Source organism: Gossypium hirsutum, chromosome A03, assembly GCF_007990345.1.
Source record: "Gossypium hirsutum isolate 1008001.06 chromosome A03, Gossypium_hirsutum_v2.1, whole genome shotgun sequence".
Taxonomy (NCBI): domain Eukaryota; kingdom Viridiplantae; phylum Streptophyta; class Magnoliopsida; order Malvales; family Malvaceae; genus Gossypium; species Gossypium hirsutum.
Window position 1 is genome coordinate 8,114,525 of NC_053426.1, and position 22,189 is coordinate 8,136,713.

At 35.2% G+C, this 22,189-nt stretch overlaps 1 long non-coding RNA gene across 2 annotated transcripts; it reads right to left on the reverse strand.

The window, feature by feature from the left end:
• Nucleotides 1–221: 221 nt before the first annotated feature.
• Nucleotides 222–19,488, reverse strand: LOC107962296 (uncharacterized). Of its 2 annotated transcripts, XR_005921956.1 has the most exons (6): nucleotides 19,237–19,425; nucleotides 18,041–18,091; nucleotides 1,078–1,218; nucleotides 743–987; nucleotides 461–660; nucleotides 222–380 (listed from the first exon to the last, which is right to left on the reverse strand). It is a non-coding gene; the product is annotated as an uncharacterized lncRNA (long non-coding RNA). The 2 variants fall into 2 exon arrangements; XR_001701580.2 differs by lacking the exons at nucleotides 222–380; nucleotides 461–660; nucleotides 743–987; nucleotides 1,078–1,218 and having other exon boundaries at nucleotides 17,856–18,091; nucleotides 19,237–19,488.
• Nucleotides 19,489–22,189: the final 2,701 nt, after the last annotated feature.

Consider the following 22,189-nt stretch of genomic DNA (forward strand, 5'->3'; position numbering starts at 1 on the left):
GAATGCAACATAACTTAACATTATTTAAAACTACTACCGACGAATTAAACCATTATAATTAAACATTATAAATATTTATAATAAATCAAATTTTATTAAGTAAATATACATAATTTCTCTAACTTCGAATGTCATAAGAGATCCATTTTTCTTCCTATGAGTAATCTCAAAAAGCTGAAAGCGTCCAACTTTTTGACTAGACAAGACTTCCTACAATATAGTAGTAAAAATATTATTTAATAGTAGAAAGTCATTAATATTTGATAGAATTAATAAATTCATAATACATCAGCCTCAGCTACAGAAGCAAAACTTCTCGACCCTGCCGTGTGCGTGAATTTTTGTTTTTACCTGCTACTTGTTCCAATTCACTCACGGTCCTACATAATGTAATTATTATTACGTATATAGTAAACACTATATACCGAAAAATTTATAAGAATTTGGAAGTACGTAATACCTCTCCTTTCTTTGAATTCCAGAATCTAACCGCATCTTCCCATTGGTACCTTAGTATTCCTATCGAGACATTTCGCAATTTTTCTTCGAGACTTATTTCTTTCTTAAAATATTGTTTTTTCAAAGTGCTTTTATGGTCTCTCCATTTTTTACCCAAATCCTTCTTGATATAGTCATTCAAGACCTCTAAGCAAATCTCTCCTAAAAAAACACAAGTTTAGAATGTAAATAGAAATGAAACTTAGTCCAAAGTATTATAAATCACAATTAGAAGTTTTGTTACCTTAATATTATCGAGAGCTTGATTTTTGTTGCTATCAGACATGTGATGCTATGATTCGTAGTTGATGGGCAACAAATTGACATTTCGTGCTATAATGCCCAAATAGCCTACTAAAAGTCGAGCTTCAGATCCAACAGGCTGACCATGACTGTTTCTACTTACTTTGACACGCTCGACAGGATTTAAGTCGTATAAATCTTTAAGTAGCGTACATCCTCGACCTCTGCGCGTCCCACCACTTTCAGCTGAAAAACGATATGTTATTATTTATATTAAAAATGAAAAATAAATCAATAAAAAAAGTCAACACACATGTAAAATAAACTTAACATTACTTTGAAATTCTGCAGGCTCGTCAAGTGTCTCCGGCACATTCGAAGATCTAATAACTGTCTGATGTTCACTATTTGCTTCTTCCGAATTTGGAGTATTCTGGACAATACTTAAATCTCGTAGTCTTCTTCTACGCATTTTTCCTGCAATACACGTAAAATAGTTGAAACTTTAATAGAAAATTACAACAATAATAATACATATAAAATGGTTAAATTATATAACATGAGCAAGATTAAAATTATAATATTACATATAATTAAAAAATTATAAAATCTTACTACATCATATTTCGTAAATATCTTCATCCACATCTTGACGAACCCATTGAAATTATGTACTAGTACTAGGGATATTTTCATTTAAGTTTTGTTCTGGAAAAGGCAAAGTTTCCGATCTTTCGACGATGTCATCTCTACTTCCATTACCCATGTCAAACAAGTCTCTAGGGGTGTTTCGGAGTACAACGTACTAACCCTCATCAGTTGGATCTTTCAAGTAAAAAACTTGTTTCACTTGAGAAGAAAATACATAGGGCTCGTCTATCAATTGTTCTCCAGTGTGAATCAACCGAGAGAAATTCACCATTGTAAAACTAAATTGATCGTTTTTAATTCCGTGAGCAGTATTAACATCAGCCCAATCACATCGAAATAGGATAATTTTCCATTTTTCATAGTAATCTAACTCAATAATATCAGTAAGAAGTCCGTAATACTCCACATTTCCCTCAACGAGATTACTGTCCCTAGCACTAGCATAACTTGTAATTGAAGAATTAACAACTATTTCACAATTTTGAGTTCTCCTTAATCTCTCGCGATATTTTGTATAAAATCTGAATCCATTGATGATAAAGGCATTATATCTTTTTACTACTCTATTCGGGCATTGGGAAAGCCATTTAACTTCGTCATTAACGTCCTTCCCACTCCAAACCTATTGAATCGAAAGTAAATTGAGTAATTATAAATGTTATGAGAAAACATTATTATTTGTCAATAAAAGGTTGAGTTGCATACCGTTTGGCTTAACCATTCATGGAAAGATTCTGTGAATAACTTATTAATCGCTCGTTGTTGTAATCTTCAGAAGCGTGAACGAGATCTCAAGATTCGTTTGTACTCATTATGTTAAAACGAGGTTTAATTGGTTAGAAAATAAAAAAATAAAAAAGATGAATATTTATCATACGCTAGAACTTACTTGTGTAATGGTTCAATTGAATCGTGATGAAAAAGAACATATCTATGTGCTTGTACCCAAGATCTTTCATCTAATTCTGCAATTTCAAATTTAACGATTGGTTCTCTATAACTTTGAAATAAATAAGTTTTGGCAAAGTTGGGATCATTGAGCCCAGCATTTTTACTTGGTCTATTCAATCTTTGTAACACCCCGTACCCGAGTCCGTCGCCGGAGTCGGACACGAGGGGTTTGCAGACTTAAATCACTTCTTTGCACAATCCATTTTAAGTTTTCCAGGCAAGCTAGCTAACTGCGTCACTGTCACCTTAAAAATCATATCTTGAGTTTCACAACTCGAAAATCAGCTTCGTGATTTTTCCCTGAAACTAGACTCATATATGCATCTACAAAATTTTTTTTAGAATTTTTGGTCGGGCCAATTAGTACAGTTTATTAGTCAAAGTCTCCCATGTTACAGGGATCGACTACACTAACCTTCACGCATAACGACTTGGATATCTCCCTGTACAGGGCTTCAATGCTGATGCCGTTTGTTTCTATAGAAACTAGACTCAAAGAGGAATCTATACATATATGGCATGACTCCTAATTATCTCTGGTTAATTTATAATGAATTTCCAAAGTCGGAACAGGGAATCCAGAAACCGTTCTGGCCCTGTTTCACGAAAACCTAATTATCTCTTAACATACAACTCATATGACCATTTCGTTTCTTCCATATGAAAGTAGATTCATCAAGGTTCATTTACATAATTTATTCACTATTTAATCCCATTCCTACTATTTTTAGTGATTTTTCACATCCACATCGCTGCTGCTGTCAGCATCTGCCTTTAAGGTAAACTTTACCTATTTCATGATCCTCCATGGATCAACTAGAGTTTGTCATACATATTCCAAAAGTGATCAAGAATAACCCTTCCCATGGCTAACCGTTACCAACATTTCCATACCTCTCGACGGACAACATACAAAACGATTATAATGCTATGATCAAAGTATATTTAAGCCATTTTCGCATGGCTATCCAAATTTACACAAAACCGAAGGGTACATGACCAACAACAAAAGGGTAGTCCTATACATGCCATTTTAAAGTTCAACCAAAATTGTACCAAAAGGGGGCTTTGATAGTGTGGGAGACTTCGACTTCCAAAAATCCCGAGTCCGATAGCTGAAGAACCAAAATCTATAAACAGAGAATCAAAGAAACGGAGTAAGCATTAATTGCTTAGTAAGTTTTGAGCAAAGAATTTAGACACAACCAAAGTATAGCATTCATGTAGCTAAACAGATAATTTCATATGCACAAATTTTCAATATCATACTTACTTCACATTACCAACCCTTATATTCATACACAAAGATTAACTTAGCCAAAGGCCGGTAGCTCATTTATCAACTGAGCGAATACTTATTTGTAAGGGCTCAACTAATTCAAACACATACGAAACATACCTCAATGTTGGGATGTTACAAGCGTATTAACTGAAATTTTTACAGCAAGATCGTTCATTCCCGAATCACGTACCTTCGGAATTTAACCGGATATAGCTACTCGTTCAAATGCCTTCGGGACATAGCCCGGTTATAGTAACTCGCACAAATGCCTTCGGGACTTAACCCGGATTTAGTAACTCGCACCAATGCCTTCGGGCTTAGCCCGAAATTAGTAACTCGCACAAATGCCTTCGGATCTTAGTCCGGATATGGTCACTTAGCACAAAGCCTTCGGGACTTAGCCCGGACATCATTCGAATAACCATGCACATTTAACAATAAATCATGACACATTCGTATTTCGTTTTCATTAGCAAAAATCAAACACAAGACACTTATCACTCTTGCAATTTCGGCTCAATAGCCACACACAAAGAGCATGATTTTGATTTGCTTAAAACATAGTCTAATCGAATCATAATTTAAGTCCTATTACTCGAAAACTTACCTCGGATGTTGTCGAACGGTTTCGACGGCTATTCGACCACTTTTTCCTTCCCTTTATCGGATTTAGTTCCCCTTTGCTCTTGAGCTTAATTCAAACAAATTTAACTCATTAAAGTCTCATTTTGCTAGCTTATGGCCGAATATGACAAGGAGTTTGATAGGTCATATGGCCACCTTTTAGCTCAAATACACAATGGTCATACGCATTTTTAATCACATCAAGCAATTTAATACAATTCATTCGAACATCAAAAGAGAATCTCAAGGTACTTAGCCCATATATACATTAGACATTAGAGTCACATATGTACGAAATTACGAATCGAATTCAACATACTAACTAATATTTCCCTTAGACGAATTTTCTAAGTCAAGATAAAGCCATCAATATGCTTACCTATGGCCGAACATACACATCAACTTATGTACTCATTCATGTGGCCGAACATACATGTCTATGTTGAGGCCGATTGCAACACTCAATACATTCTACAAGTATGGTCACTTGTATTGACTAAACACCATTTTGTTTCAAGTTCAAAACTTGGCCCATACACATATATACACTAGTAAAGCATCCTCTCCCTTTCCATCAATTCAACACATGCATTACTCATTAATATACAAAAATTATATTCGGCCTTAGCACACAACTTGCTAGCCGATTCTTCTCCATCTAGCAACTAATGCACATATGTGCTCATTTGTTAGACTCTACTTCATCTAACAACAACCATATTTTCCCTTCTACTTCCTACCATGGCCAAATGCATCACAACACCATACCATTTCAATTTTTGGTCATGGTTAAACAAAGAACTTAATGTCTCACTCAAAAATGCTAAAAAGAATATTCAAGAATCATCAATCCACCATCACATGCACCATTACAAAGCTTCACTTTTAGCATGCAAATGATATCAACACCAATCCACCTTGGCCGAATATCATCTCCATGACATAGTAAAGATTTGAACCATGGGCTATTTAGAACTCAAGCTAACTACTAAAACATGCATGCATCTCATGGAACATCATCAAACATACCTTAGTCTATCAAACCACCATAGCCGATTTTCTCAAAGCTCTTTTTCCTTCTTTTTCTTTCTCCTATTCGGCCAAGAACAACATGAGAGCTTTTCTCTTCTTTTTTTGGTCATGCATGAGAATGATGAACACATTTTTTTCCCTTTGTTTTCTTCCTTCAATTTCTTATTAGTTTATTGCCCATGCTTCTTATTTTATTCTTCCATTAACACAACATGTTTCATGACATGTTTTGCCCATCATCCCTTGTCATGGCCGGCCACTAGTACTTAAATGGGGGGGAAATTGACATGCAAGTCCACCCCTTTGATTACATGCACTATTAGGCCACTTGCATTTGCCTAGCACATTTCTAAATTTTCTCACATAAGTCATATCAACTAAATTCACATGCAATTAACTAAATCGAAGCTTAAAACTTTCACACATTTATATTCACATATTTTAGGCAATAATTATCACATTCAAATAATTTGGTGACTCGGTCTAGCGGTTCCGAGACCGCTTTCCGACTAGGGTCACTTTAGGGCTGTCACAACTCTCCCCTACTTAAGAAATTTTCGTCCCCGAAAATCTTACCGGTAAATAGGTTTGGGTATCGTTCTTTCATCGAGCTCTCGGTTTCCCAAGTAGCTTCCTCGATCCCGTGTTTGAGCCATAACACCTTTACTAACGAACCCTTTTGTTTCGCAACTCCTTCACTTCACGAGCTAGGATACGCATCGGTTCTTCTTCATAACTCATATCGGCTTGAATTTCAACCTCTGATGGGCTAATTATGTGCGATGGATCAGATCTATAGCGTCGAAGCATCGAAACATGAAAGACGTTGTGAATCCTTTCAAGTTCAGGGGGCAAAATCAATCGATACGCAACTGGACCGACTCGTTCGGATATTTCGTATGGCCCGATGAACCTCGGACTCAATTTGCCCTTACGCCCAAATCTGAGTATCTTTTTCCAAGGTGAAACTTTAAGAAACACCTTATCTCCCACCTGATACTCAATGTCTTTTCGTTTCAGATCCGCGTACGACTTCTGGCGATCTGAGGCTATCTTTAGATTACTTTTACTTTTTGTTCAGCATCTTTAATCAAATCCACCCCGAAAATTTTACTTTCACCGAGCTCGGTCCAAAACAATGGTGTACGACATTTACGCCCGTACAAAGCCTCGTAAGGTGCCATCTTAATACTTGATTGAAAACTATTGTTGTAAGCGAATTCAATCAATGGTAAATACCGTTCCCATGAACCAGTAAACTCAAGGATGCAACATCTCAACATATCCTCAAGTATCTGAATTATCCGCTCGGATTGACCATCAGTTTGGGGGTGAAAAGCAGTGCTAAAATGCAGCTTGGTACCCAAAGCTTCTTGTAATTTCTTCTAAAATCGTGAGGTGAATCTCGAATCTCTATCCGACACGATAGAAATAGGTACCCCGTGTAATCTCACAATCTGAGAAACGTACAATTCAGCTAGTTTATCCAATGAAAAATCCGTACGCACGGGGATAAAGTGAGCCGACTTAGTCAGTCTATCAACAACAACCCAAATCGCATCCTTCTTACTTGCTGACAATGGCAGTCCGAACACAAAGTCCATTGTGACTCGATCCCATTTCCACTCGGGTATCATGATCGGCTGAAGTAATCCTGAAGGCACTTGATGTTCCGCTTTCACTTGTTGACATATTAAACATCTTGAAACAAAGTCGAAGATGTCTCGTTTCATACCATGCCACCAAAACCAACGTTTTAAATCGTTGTACATTTTCGTACTCCCCGGGTGAATTGACATTCGGCTACAATGGGCTTCATTCAGAATCATCGAAATGAGTTCCGAATTTCTTGGAACACAGAAACGACTTCTGAACCTCAAACAATCATCATCATCAATTTGAAACTCCGATTCCTTGTTCGGAACACACTCAGCCCGTTTTGCAACCAATTCATCGTCGACTTTCTGAGCTTCACGAATTTGATGAATCAATAATGGTTCGGCCTTTAATTCAGCTACTAACACATTGTCGGGTAGAACAGACAAGAGTACATTCATCGCTCGTAAAGCAAACAGTGATTTCCGGCTTAAGGCGTCCACAACCACATTAGCCTTTCCCGGGTGATAGTCAATGACAAGCTCATAATCCTTTAACAACTCGAGTCAACGTCTTTGTTGCAAATTTAAGTCTCTTTGAGTCATCAAATATTTGAGACTTTTGTGATCCGAAAATACATGGCACTTTTCACCAAATAAGTAATGTCGCCATATTTTTAAAGCGAATACGATGACAGCTAGTTCGAGATCATGGGTTGGATAATTTTTCTTACGTGGCTTTAATTGTCTCGACGCATAGGCCACAACTCGACCTTCTTGCATCAATACGCAACCTAACCCAATTAGGTACGCATCACTATAAATGACAAACTCTTTGCCTGATTCGGGCTGCACTAGAATTGGAGCTTCGGTCAAATAAGTTTTCAGTTGATCAAAACTTTTCTGACATTTCTCCGTCCATTCGAACTTAATATCCTTTTGAAGTAGCTTCGTCATTGGTGTGGCTATCATCGAGAAACCTTTTACAAATCGTCGGTAATAACCGGCGAGCCCTAGGAAGCTCCGAACTTCGGTAATATTTCTTGGAGGCTTCCAATTAAGTATGGCTGAAATTTTGCTCAGGTCAACTCGAATACCCGATGCGGATACCACATGACCCAAGAAGCTAACCTCTCTTAACCAGAACTCACACTTACTGAACTTAGCATATAACTGCTTATCCCGCAAAATTTGCAACACTAATCTCAGGTGCTCAGCATGTTCGGTCTCATCTCTTGAATAGACCAAGATGTCATCAATGAACACAACTACGAACCGGTCCAAATACTGTCTGAAGATTCGATTCATCAAATCCATAAATACCGCAAGGGCATTAGTGAGCCCGAACGGCATCACTAAGAACTCGTAGTGACCGTACCTCGTTCTGAAAGCAGTTTTGGGTACGTCCGAATCTCGAATCCGCAACTGATAATAACCCGATCTCAAATCTATCTTTGAAAACACTGAGGCTCCCTTTAATTGATCAAACAAATCATCAATACGCGGTAACGGATATTTATTCTTTATCGTCACTTTATTCAGTTGACGATAGTCAATGCACAACCTCATGGTTCCGTCCTTCTTTTTCACAAACAATACTGGTGCACCCCAAGGTGAGAAACTTGGTCGAGCGAAACCTCTATCCGTCAATTCTTGCAACTGAGCTTTCAACTCTTTTAACTCGGTTGGTGCCATACGATACAGAGCTATCGAAATCGACGTAGTCCCAGGTACAAGCTCAATACCAAACTCTATCTCCCGAACAGGTGGCAAACCCGGTAATTCTTCGGGAAAAACATCCGGGTATTCACAAATTACTGGTACCGACTCAAGTTTCTTTTCTAATTCCTTGTTATCAAGTACATACGCAAGGTATGCTTCATACCCCTTTCTTACATATTTCTGAGCCAACATTGAGGATATTACAGCTGGCAACCCATCCAAGTCCGTAGACTCAACTCGGATTACTTCGTTATTTGCGCACCACAAATCAATAGTCTTGCTTTTGCAATTCACAACCGCATCATGCACGGTCAACCAATCCAACCCGAGAATAACATCAAATTCATCAAACGGCAGAAGCATCAAGTCCGCCGAAAAACAGGAACCTCGAATTACTAGGGGACATTTCTTACACACTTTGTCGACAAGCACGTAACGACCCAAGGGATTTGACACCCGAATTACGAACTCAATAGACTCAATAGGTAAATTCTTACTGGATGCTAAGGTTTCGCATATATAAGAATGAGTAGAACCAGGGTCAATCAAGGCAATCACATTAGTATCAAAGAGAGTAAAAGTACCGGTAATAACATCTGGCGAGAAAGCATCCTCGCGTGCGCGTATAGCATAAGCCCTAGCAGGAGCATGAGCCTCGGATCTGGTCGTAGCATCTCTAGATCCTCTCTGACCACCACTAGCATTGCCCGTATTTCTAGATGGTCTACCTCGAGCAGTGGTAGCACCCGATTTCCCACTCTGATTTACATTCTGTTCAGACAACCTCGGACAATCTTTAATGAAGTGGTCAACTGATCCGCACTTATAGCAGGAGCGGTCATGGAACCTACAGCTCCCCGAATGCCATTTACCATAATGCTGACACTCCGTTCTGTCTCGACGTTTATTCCCAACACTGGCGACCGAAGTGCCTCGTGTACCCACAGGGGGTCGATCACGATCTTGTCTAAAATGGCCCGAAGTGCCTCTAGACCAGCCCACATCATCTTGAAATTTCTTCGATGCCTATTGAAGAGACTTTCTCGAGGATCTTTTACGAAACTCTCCAGTTTTCACATCAACTTTTTGTTTTTCTTTTCTAAGCTCTTCGGCTTTACAAGCTCGCTCGACAAGTACTACGAACTCTCGTATTTCAAGAATGCCAACGAACATTTTTATATCTTCATTCAGCCCATCCTCGAAGCGTTTACACATCACAGCTTCTGAAGAAATGCATTCTCGCGCATATCGGCTAAGCCTCACAAATTTTCGTTCATAGTCGGTAACCGACATGGAACCTTATTTGAGTTTAAAAAACTCATTCCGTTTTTGGTCAATGAATCTCTGACTGATATACTTTTTCCGAAACTCGGTTTGAAAAAACTCCCAAGTTACTTGCTCTCTAGGCACAACAGAAGTCAACGTATTCCACCAATAATAGGCAGAATCACGTAGCAAGGAGATAGTACACTTTAGGCACTCATCGGGTGTGCAAGATAGCTCGTCGAGTACCCAGATAGTGTTGTCCAACCAAAATTCAGCTTGCTCGGCATCATCGCTGTCCGTAGCTTTAAATTCAATAGCTCCATGTTTTCGGATTCTGTCAACTGAGGGCTTATTTGACCTTATTTGGTCAGTTTCTGGAGGTATTGTAGGTGCGGGGGTGGCATTAGTCGGGAATGGAGGTTGTGGAACAGCCGTATTAGTTCGAATGTATTGGTTGAACCAATCATTCATTACGCTATAGAAAGCTTGTCTAGCTTCGTCATTCGGATTACTAGCAATCGGTTGAGAGTCCGCCGGAGCTGTCCCTTGTGCGGAAGCAGGCGACACACTCTCAAGATCATCAGCTACCGCTCGGTCGGGATCGGGATCCATTACTATAAATAAACACATTTTCAATTGTCAAAAATCACCACACTATCAAATAATCACAAAATGGCATGTATAGCTAGACCCAAACGTATTACGGTAGTCCTAGAATTGACTAAACCGTGCTCTGATACCAATAAAATTGTAACACCCCGTACCCGAGTCCGTCGCCGGAGTCGGACACGAGGGGTTTGCAGACTTAAATCACTTCTTTGCACAATCCATTTTAAGTTTTCCAGGCAAGCTGGCTAACTGCGTCACTGTCACCTTAAAATCATATCTTGAGTTTCACAACTCGAAAATCAGCTTCGTGATTTTTCCCTGAAACTAGACTCATATATGCATCTACAAATTTTTTTCTAGAATTTTTGGTCGGGCCAATTAGTACAGTTTATTAGTCAAAGTCTCCCATATTACAGGGATCGACTACACTGACCTTCGCGCATAACGACTTGGATATCTCCCTGTACAGGGCTTCAATGCTGATGCCGTTTGTTTCTACAGAAACTAGACTCAAAGAGGAATCTATACATATATGGCATGACTCCTAATTATCTCTGGTTAATTTATAATGAATTTCCAAAGTCGGAACAGGGAATCCAGAAACCGTTCTGGCCCTGTTTCACGAAAACCTAATTATCTCTTAACATACAACTCATATGACCATTTTGTTTCTTCCATATGAAAGTAGATTCATCAAGGTTCATTTACATAATTTATTCACTATTTAATCCCATTCCTACTATTTTTAGTGATTTTTCACATCCACATCGCTGCTGCTGTCAGCATCTGCCTTTAAGGTAAACTTTACCTATTTCATGATCCTCCATGGATCAACTAGAGTTTGTCATACATATTCCAAAAGTGATCAAGAATAACCCTTCCCATGGCTAACCGTTACCAACATTTCCATACCTCTCGACGGACAACATACAAAACGATTATAATGCTATGATCAAAGTATATTTAAGCCATTTTCGCATGGCTATCCAAATTTACACAAAACCGAAGGGTACATGACCAACAACAAAAGGGTAATCCTATACATGCCATTTCAAAGTTCAACCAAAATTGTACCAAAAGGGGGCTTTGATAGTGTGGGAGACTTCGACTTCCAAAAATCCCGAGTCCGATAGCTGAAGAACCAAAATCTATAAACAGAGAATCAAAGAAACGGAGTAAGCATTAATTGCTTAGTAAGTTTTGAGCAAAGAATTTAGACACAACCAAAGTATAGCATTCATGTAACAGATAATTTCATATGCACAAATTTTCAATATCATACTTACTTCACATTACCAACCCTTATATTCATACACAAAGATTAACTTAGCCAAAGACCGGTAGCTCATTTATCAACTGAGCGAATACTTATTTGTAAGGGCTCAACTAATTCAAAGCACATACGAAACATACATCAATGTTGGGATGTTACAAGCGTATTAACTGAAATTTTTACAGCAAGATCGTTCATTCCCGAATCACGTACCTTCGAAATTTAACCGGATATAGCTACTCGTTCAAATGCCTTCGGGACATAGCCCGGTTATAGTAACTCGCACAAATGCCTTCGGGACTTAACCCGAATTTAGTAACTCGCACCAATGCCTTCAGGCTTAGCCCGGAATTAGTAACTCGCAAAAATGCCTTCGGATCTTAGTCCGGATATGGTCACTTAGCACAAAGCCTTCGGGACTTAGCCCGGACATCATTCGAATAACCATGCACATTTAACAATAAATCATGACACATTCGTATTTCATTTTCATTAGCAAAACTCAAACACAAGACACTTATCACTCTTGCAATTTCGGCTCAATAGCCACACACAAAGAGCATGATTTTGATTTGCTTAAAACATAGTCTAATCGAATCATAATTTAAGTCCCATTACTCGAAAACTTACCTCGGATGTTGTCGAACGGTTTTGACGGCTATTCGACCACTTTTTCCTTCACTTTATCGGATTTAGTTCCCCTTTGCTCTTGAGCTTAATTCAAACAAATTTAACTCATTAAAGTCTCATTTTGCTAGCTTATGGCCGAATATGACAAGGAGTTTGATAGGTTATATGGCCACCTTTTAGCTCAAATACACAATGGTCATACACATTTTTAATCACATCAAGCAATTTAATACAATTCATTCGAACATCAAAAGAGAAGCTCAAGGTACTTAGCCCATATATACATTAGACATTAGAGTCACATATGTACGAAATTACGAATCAAATTCAACATACTAGCTAATATTTCCCTTAGCCGAATTTTCTAAGTCAAGATAAAGCCATCAATATGCTTACCTATGGCTGAACATACACATCAACTTATGTACTCATTCATGTGGCCGAACATACATGTCTATGTTGAGGCCGATTGCAACACTCAATACACTCTACAAGTATGGTCACTTGTATTGACTAAACACCATTTTGTTTCAAGTTCAAAACTTGGCCCATACACATATATACACTAGTAAAGCATCCTCTCCCTTTCCATCAATTCAACACATGCATTACTCATTAATATACAAAAATTATATTCGGCCTTAGCACACAACTTGCTAGCCGATTCTTCTCCATCTAGCAACTAATGCACATATGTGCTCATTTGTTAGACTCTACTTCGTCTAACAACAACCATATTTTCCCTTCTACTTCCTACCATGGCCAAATGCATCACAACACCATACCATTTCAATTTTTGGTCATGGTTAAACAAAGAACTTAATGTCTCACTCAAAAATGCTAAAAAGAAGATTCAAGAATCATCAATCCACCATCACATGCACCATTACAAAGCTTCACTTTTAGCATGCAAATGATATCAACACAAATCCACCTTGGCCGAATATCATCTCCATGACATAGTAAAGATTTGAACCATGGGCTATTTAGAACTCAAGCTAACTACTAAAACATGCATGCATCTCATGGAACATCATCAAACATACCTTAGTCTATCAAACCACCATAGCCGATTTCCTCAAAGCTCTTTTTCCTTCTTTTTCTTTCTCCTATTCGGCCAAGAACAACATGAGAGCTTTTCTCTTCTTTTTTTTTTGGTCATGCATGAGAATGATGAACACATTTTTTTTCCCTTTGTTCTCTTCCTTCAATTTCTTATTAGTTTATTGCCCATGCTTCTTATTTTATTCTTCCATTAACACAACATGTTTCATGACATGTTTTGCCCATCATCCCTTGTCATGGCCGGCCACTAGTACTTAAATGGGGGGGGGAAATTGACATGCAAGTCCACCCCTTTGATTACATGCACTATTAGGCCACTTGCATTTGCCTAACACATTTCTAAATTTTCTCACATAAGTCCTATCAACTAAATTCACATGCAATTAACTAAATCGAAGCTTAAAACTTTCACACATTTATATTCACATATTTTAGGCAATAATTATCACATTCAAATAATTTGGTGACTCGGTCTAGCGGTCCCGAGACCGCTTTCCGACTAGGGTCACTTTAGGGCTGTCACAATCTTGTTTCAACATCTTCTAAATATCTAGAATAGAAGGTCATACACTAATCTGCCAAGTAGCCTTCAACAATTGATCCTTCTAGATAACGCTTATTTCGATAATAAGACTTTAATTTGCTTAGGAACATAAACACGATATACAACATTATCAAAAGTTGTAACTAAATGTATAGAGGTGAATGAATGAATACTTTATAAATAAATTAGCACATTTCTAAAGGATACATCCATCGATAGAAAACCGTTCCTCCATTGCTTCACGAGGGAGATGGATTACCAAGTGCACCATAATAGTGAAGAAGAAAGGTGGAAAGATCTTTTCCAAATTGCATAAAGTCAAAGCGGCTCGATCTTGTACTTTCTCAAGTTCTTCAACATCCAAAACTTTGCCACAAATAGCTTTTATTATATTGGAAAGTTCAATTATACAGGACGTAACCTTTTTTTACATGTAACACCGTAAAGCAAGTGGCAGTAAATCTTGCATTAAGATGTGATAATCATGTGATTTTAAAGAATATAGTCTTCGATCTTTAAGACTCACATATCGAGATATATTTGATACATACGCATCTGGGACCTTTATATCCTTCAACACTGTGCAGAACACTTCTTTCTCTTCCTTCGACATTGCAAAAATTGGAGGCGGCAACTGATATTTTCCATTCGAAAGTACTTGAGGATGAAGATCACGTTGAATTCCCATGTCAACTAAATCAAGTCGACTCTAAAGTTTGTCTTTTGATTTTCCATCCATATTCAAAATTATCCCGATGATGTTCTCGCAAACATTCTTCTCAATATGCATGGCATCAAGATTGTGTCGTAAAATGTGATGCTCCCAATAAGGAAACTCAAAACAATACTTCTTTTTTTCCACAAGTCTGCCTCATTAGGCTCATCCTCTTCATCAGATTCAGCATCAGATTTATCCCTCAATCTTCTCCTTGTTTGTATGTTGGATGGTTGATTCATCTTCCCATAACTAAAATCCATATCTTTTAACATGAACAATATTTCAGATCCAATGGTCTACTCAGGAGCTTCTCTAAACTCTTCAGTGCCGTTAAATAAAAATCTAAATCTATGATTTTCATCTAACCACCGACGATGCCCCATATAACAGAACTTCTTCCCATTATATAACCATTTCGAACATGTTTGCGCAGCACAACAAGGACAAGCATAACGTCCTTTGGTACTCCAACCAGATAAATTGGCATAAGTCGGGAAATCATTAATTGTCCACAACAAAGCTGCAAGTAAGTTGAAGTTCTCATTTCTCAAAACATCATATGTCTCAACCCCGATCATAATTGTTTTAACTCTTCAATAAGTGGCTGCAAATAAATGTCGATATCATTTCCAAGACCTCTCTCTCCAGGGATAATCATAGATAATATAAAAGAAGATTGCTTCATGCAAATCCATAGAGGCAAATTGTAAGAAACAAGCACTACAGGCCAAGTACTGTAGGAAGTACTCATAATTTTAAAAGGATTAAAGCTGTCAGCTGCTAGCCCAAGCCTCATATTCCGACATTCCGAGGATCGCTTGCAAAGCTTGGAAATTTTGCGTCAAACGATTTTCAAGCTAAAGAATCAGCAGAATGCCTTAATAATCCATCATCGGTCCGTTCATCATTATGCCACCTCATAGAATCGGCTGTCTTTGACGACATGAAAAACTTTTGAAGTATTGGTATTAGGGGAAAATATCGCAAAACCTTGATTGACTTCTTTCTTAACTGTGCCCCACCTTTATCCGCATTCACATCTTCTGTATTCCTATTCATCCAACGAGACTTACCGCAAACATGACAAGACTGTTGGTTTTTCTGATCATCCTAGTACAACATGCAATCATTTGGGCAACTATAAATTTTATCGTACCTAAGGCCCAAATCTTCTATTAGTCTCTTCATATCTTGACAAGACTAGGAGATTTTTGCAAACGGAAACATCTCTCTCAGAAACTCTAACAGCATTGTAAAAGAGTTTCCGGTCCTCCCTCCCAAACATTTTAAGTGGAATAGACGAATGCAGAAGGACAATTTCGAATATTTTGATCCATCGTAAAGTTCTTCGTTCATTTCATTAAGTAAATTGTAGAACTTCGCCGCTTCTTCATTTGGCTCCTCAAATGGTGCACTTGTTCCCGTTTCGCAAAAAATAATTCCACCAATATTTCAATCATCGGATGCAATAAAGTTAGGTGGAAACGATTGCTCACTATGACTGTGCATATTAAATGCATCCCGCAACATACCTTCCATGTTATCTTGTCTAACACAATGATGGTAAGCAGTATCAGGATAAGTCAGATTAATCGTTGAAGAAGTTCCACTAGATGTACACTCTCCATGAAAAATCTTTTTTTTTTATACCCTCGAATAAAACCATCAACAATTAGATGTTCGTAGACAACTTCACGAACATGCCAATTGATGTTGCCACACTTCTTACATGGGCAAAGAATCATATTCTCTTGGCTTGCATTTTGAAATGCAAAATTTAGAAAAGTTTGTACTCCATTTCGATAGGCGTTGCTTACCCTTGACAAATTCATCCAACTCCTATCCATTTCGCAGTTCTTGAAATCTAAAGTTGACAATAAATTATACAGGTAAGTTATTTATTTATAAGTATAATTAAGTTATGTAAGTTATGATATGATATATATTTATGTATTATGTAAGTTATGCAAATTATGTAAGATATGATATATATTTATGTATTATGTAAGTTTTGTAAATTATGTAAATTATGTAAGATATAATATATATTTATGTTGATGGGATTGTGATTGTGTTGATGGAAAAATACAAGGGAAGTGAAGAATTGGTTATTAGATTAAATTTACAAGTTTAGGGTTAATTATTTATTTTGAATTAAGTCCATCATGGGTGTTGAATTACGGTTATTTTTATTGAGTCATATGAATGCTAAATCAACTCAGGAATGAATGGGCTAATTCGTTAAAATAAATTTTAAAAAAAATATTTTCCAAGTAAGTTAAGTCTAATTTTTTGAACAATATTTAAAAATATAATTTAATTTAATTAGGTAATTTAAAAATAAAATAAAAGTAGATAAAATATTTTTCGTGATTAAATTAAAATAAAATAAAATATTTAAAATAAAACTTTAAATATAATTTAATTTAATTAGGTAATTTAAAAATAAAATAAAAGTAGACAAAATATTTTTCGTGATTAAATTAAAATAAATAAAATAAAATATTTAAAATAAATCTTTAAATACAATTTAATTTAATGAGGTAATTTAAAAATAAAATAAAAGTAGATAAAATATTTTTCGTGATTAAATTAAATTAAAATAAAATATTTAAAATAAAACTTTAAATGCAATTTACTTTAATTAGCTAATTTAAAAATAAAATAAAAGTACACAAAATATTTTCGTGATTAAATTAAAATAAAATAAAATATTTAAAATAAAACTTTAATTACAATTTAATTTAATTAGGTAATTAAAATAAAATAAAACTTTAGCGGCGTTTATATTTTTATCTTTTATAATGCAATTCCATTCCTCCTAAAAAATTCTCGATTAAATTATATGTTTGACAGTGAAATATTACACTACAAAGTCAAGGAAATGCAAGCCAGATTAGTCCAACCCCCTAAAGTTGGTATATGAAAATTGTCATTTGATAAAAAATATAGAACATAAACTTATACCTAATAGAAATTCTCAACAAAATTTAAAAGTAAAAAACATATGGCACTACATAAACCAAGGACAAACAAGCGATAGAATAATCATGACATTACATCCATAACAGCCACTCAGCCAAATTAAGTATATAAAAACTACAACTGCTAACATACACCAAAAAAAAGGATATCAATTGAAATGAAAAAAATTAGCAAATAATCAGCCTACACTGCCATAGCTAGCATTCATATATGAATTGATGGGAGCATATTGTTTTACAATGCATGAGTACAAGATCATTCATTTTTCAAGTTCCAGAAAAAACTGTTAAAATTCAACAATACTACAGCAATAAAAAAGAGCAGGAAAAAAACTACAGCAAGAGTTGTCTACCTATGTTTCAGCAATTAGCTTCCTTGCAACTTTTGTCAATAGATAGTGCACCTAAAGATCAAAGCACATGGCATTCAACAGTCAAAATTCAGCTATAAAACAAAGCAAATGACTTATATTAACACGACATGTATTACTAGCTACCTAAGCTATAAAATATGGAGTATTATAATATAAACTACAAATATATGAAACAAGTGCATTCTTCTACGTTTTAGATTTACATATTTTAACGTAACAACAATTGTATCATGATAACAAAACCAATTAACTGCATATTCAGTCGCTCTCATTAATAATATCAACACTTGCAGCCAATTTCTAAGTTTGATTTTTTTTTTAAATTATATGAACCATATGATAACTTTCTTTTAATAATGTGTTACCTATTTCTTGTGCATATGGTCTCATATTTCTTAGTATAAAACTTGTAATATTCTGTTTAACTATTTTTTATATTTAAAAGTAAAATATAATAATTTAATTAAATTATTCGAACCAAAATTATTAATACTCGAACATTCTACCAAATATAAATTCATTATGAATTTGCTTATACATTATTATTATTACTATTATTTGGTAGACTTTACCAAGTAGTTTAATATTGAATTAAATATGTAAACCTGGATTCAAAAGAGTTAATACAAAATAAAATTATCAAAATAAATAAATTTTTATTTTTCTAAAAATTAATAAAATAATAAAAATATATTTTAAATATATAGTATAATCTCACTGGAGAAAATTTCCAACATAACTTCATTGCTCCAAACTTTGTATGAAGACGAGAATAACTTTGAGTGTGACGAGCTTTAGACAAAAATCATATCTTTCCACAGCGATTAACACAATGCAGAATAGAATCCAAATTTTATTATTGGGGCATTTAATCTTTAGCACCTTTAAGAATAATCCAATGAAAAAGAAAAAACCATCAAAATCAAATAACACAGAAAGAAAAAAACTGTTTTAGAAAGTTGAAATCTTCACGAGAAAAGCTCTTTTTTTCCAGTTCAAAAGGTTCCCACTCTTGACTTTTATCGTCTTTAGAATAAATTTGAAAATTAATATCAAACACAACCAATGCAACAAGGAAACAAACTTTCAAGCTAAAACCCACATCTGCTAAACAAACTTTTCAACACCTAATTTTTAGAAATTTGAAACAAATCTAAAGTCAAATCAAAGTTTACCGATTGCTTGCGGTAGAAGAGGACGACAACGACGCAACAGAGAGGACAGAACACAGTGATGAGTAGGTGGTCTGGTCGGCGTCTTCAGCAGCAGATGGCGGGGATTTTAGGGCAAAATAAGGGATTTGAGAAATTTGTTGAATTGGGGAAAATCTGTTTAGGGGGGGAATGTGTAAGTATCGGGTAAGGCAAGAGGATAAAGTGTAAGAAAGGAAAACGACGCCGTTTTTTAAAGTATATAGTTTTTGCGGCATTTTTTTTAAAAACGCCAGTAATGTTATATATATTGCGGCGTTTTTTTACCAAGTGCCACTAAAACCCTATAAAAAATGACACGTTTTAATTAAATGTAATTTTTTTGGTTGTGTTTTATCAAATGCGCCACTAAGGGTCGATAGTTTGCGGCGTTTTCATACAAAGCGCCGCTAAAGCCATGCATTATAAATGTCGTCGTTTTAAGTTAATGTAAATTATTTTGCGGCGTTTTCAACCAAATGCCACTAATTCTAATCTATTGCGGCGTTTTTCTTCCTTGCGCCTCTAATGCCTCTAAATAAACATCGCCGTTTTGTTTAAACTAATATGCTTTTTTGCGGCGTTTTAGCCTAAAACGCCATAATACCTTCAATGGTAATAATTTGTTATAGTTTAATTATTTATTAAATTCCTTTAATTTGTAAAGTTTTATAATTTAACTTCTCATACGTTATCCTTAAATCTTGAACTATAAACCTTAAATTTCAAACACTAAATTGTAAACCTTAAAATATAGATCCTAAACCCTAAAAACTATACCATAACCCTTAAACCCTAAATAGCTTAGTTCTGGTTGACATCGGTTAACGATTCACTGACCAAACCATTCTTTAGTAGCATTGGCCTCTCTTTCACTCCCGTCTTCATTTGATCTTCCTTAAACCATAAACCTTTATACCCAATCCATAAACCCTAAACTCTACCCCTAAACCACAAACCTCAAACTATAAACCTTGAATCTCAAAACCTTAAACTCAAAAGTCTATCATATAAACCACAAACCAATAAACCCTTAACTCTAAACTTTAAACCCTAATTTAGTTAGATAAAATTTGAATATTATATATTCTTTCAACATTTTAGGAAATTTAAATAACATTTTCAATTTACTAATTAATTTTGTTTCTCTAGAGATGCAAGGGTTACCAATTTTTTTAATTTTAATATATAAAAAGTTTATCTATCATATCTTAAACCCTAACCCTTAAACCATAAACTATAATCCATAAACCTTAAAATAGTAACTCATACACTTTAAACCCTAAACCCTAAATCCTAAACTATAATGATAATTAATTCAATATTTTAAAATTAATACTATCTCTTTTAGAATTATATAAGAAAATATTTAACATATAAATTAAAAAACAATTAATCATATACCAAAAATCTTTAAAATTATTTTAAATAATAGTATTTTAATTTTTTCATTTTTTGTGGCGTTTTTCAAAAAGCGCCGCTAAAGCAACTAAAAGCTCAATACAAAACATGGCGTTTTGCAAAATTCTTTAGCGGCATTTTTCAAAAAGCGCCGCTAAAGGTGTACCTATAGCGGCGTTTCATAAAAAAGCACCGCTAATACTCGATCTTTGGCGGCATTTTTAAAAGGCACCGCTAAAGCCACTAAAAGCTCAATAAAAAAGACGGCGTTTTGCAAAATTCTTTTGCGGCGTTTCTAAAAAGCGCCGCTAAAGCCAATAAAGGCTTAATAGAAAATGACGGCGTTGTGTTAAATTTTTTGCGGCGTTTTTTGTAAAGCGCCGCTGAAGCTCAGTTAAAACAACGACGTTGAGCATAAGTTTTGTGGCATTTTTTTAAAAAGCGCCGCTAATGCTCGTTCTTTAGCGACATTTGAATGAAAAACGCCGCTAAAAGCCTATCTTGCTGTAATGGTTTGATGATTAAATTAATAGAATTTGTAAATTTAAAGGGTTAAATTTATTACTTTATTGAGAATTATGATCAAACTGATAGAATATGTAACTATTGAGGATTAAATGTGTTACTATACTAGTTTGAAAAAAAAGTTTTCCATTATCAATTTAACAAGAGTGAGTAAATGAGGAAAGGATTCAAATGTTAGTGTCTAAATTGAAAATTTTTAAAGTTGAGTGATCAAAACAGGAATGTTGGCATAGTTGGGTGACCATTTGTATAGTTTACCTTTTCTTTTAAAAGTTAAATGTAAACTTATCATCGTAAAATTTAAATTGAGAAGATGGCAACTATCTCGTTAGTCACTCTAAATGAGTTGTTTTTATTTCTATCACCTAAATTTTTTTTGTCAATTTGGTCATCTGAAATAAAAATTGATCACTTTCACCGTTAAATGGTAATTGAAGATTAACAGTGTATCTCCACAGTAGTCACTCTAAAATTAGAGTAAATTATCCGTCAATCACACTAAATAATGGTCATTCCTATTCGAGTCACTCCAAAAAATTTTCATACAAATGCACTGTTAGTCTTTAGTTACCATTTAACGGTAGAGTCACAAATTTGATAAATTTCTTTTTTAGGTAATCAAATTAACAAAAAGTAAATAAATAAAGTGACCAAAATAAAAACGATCACTATTTAGAATGACTAACAATGTAGTTTAGCTTAATTTATATAAGGTGAGATTCAAATTTCGGGATCTCAAATCTGTTTAAGCTTTTTCTTTAATTCTTTGGAAATTTATGAATTTAAACCTATACAAAATCAATTTAATGGATGGTACTTTCTTTAGATCAAGTTAATCTAGATTATATAAATTTGGATTCTAAAATTCTGATCATTTTGGTCTGGATTAGTTTCGTATTTGAATCATTTTAATTTTAATTTTGGATCATTTTGGGTTCGAATTTTTTGAATTTGATCATTACACATTCAAATAATTTTGGACTTACTTTAAGTTTAAATCGTTTCGAATTTG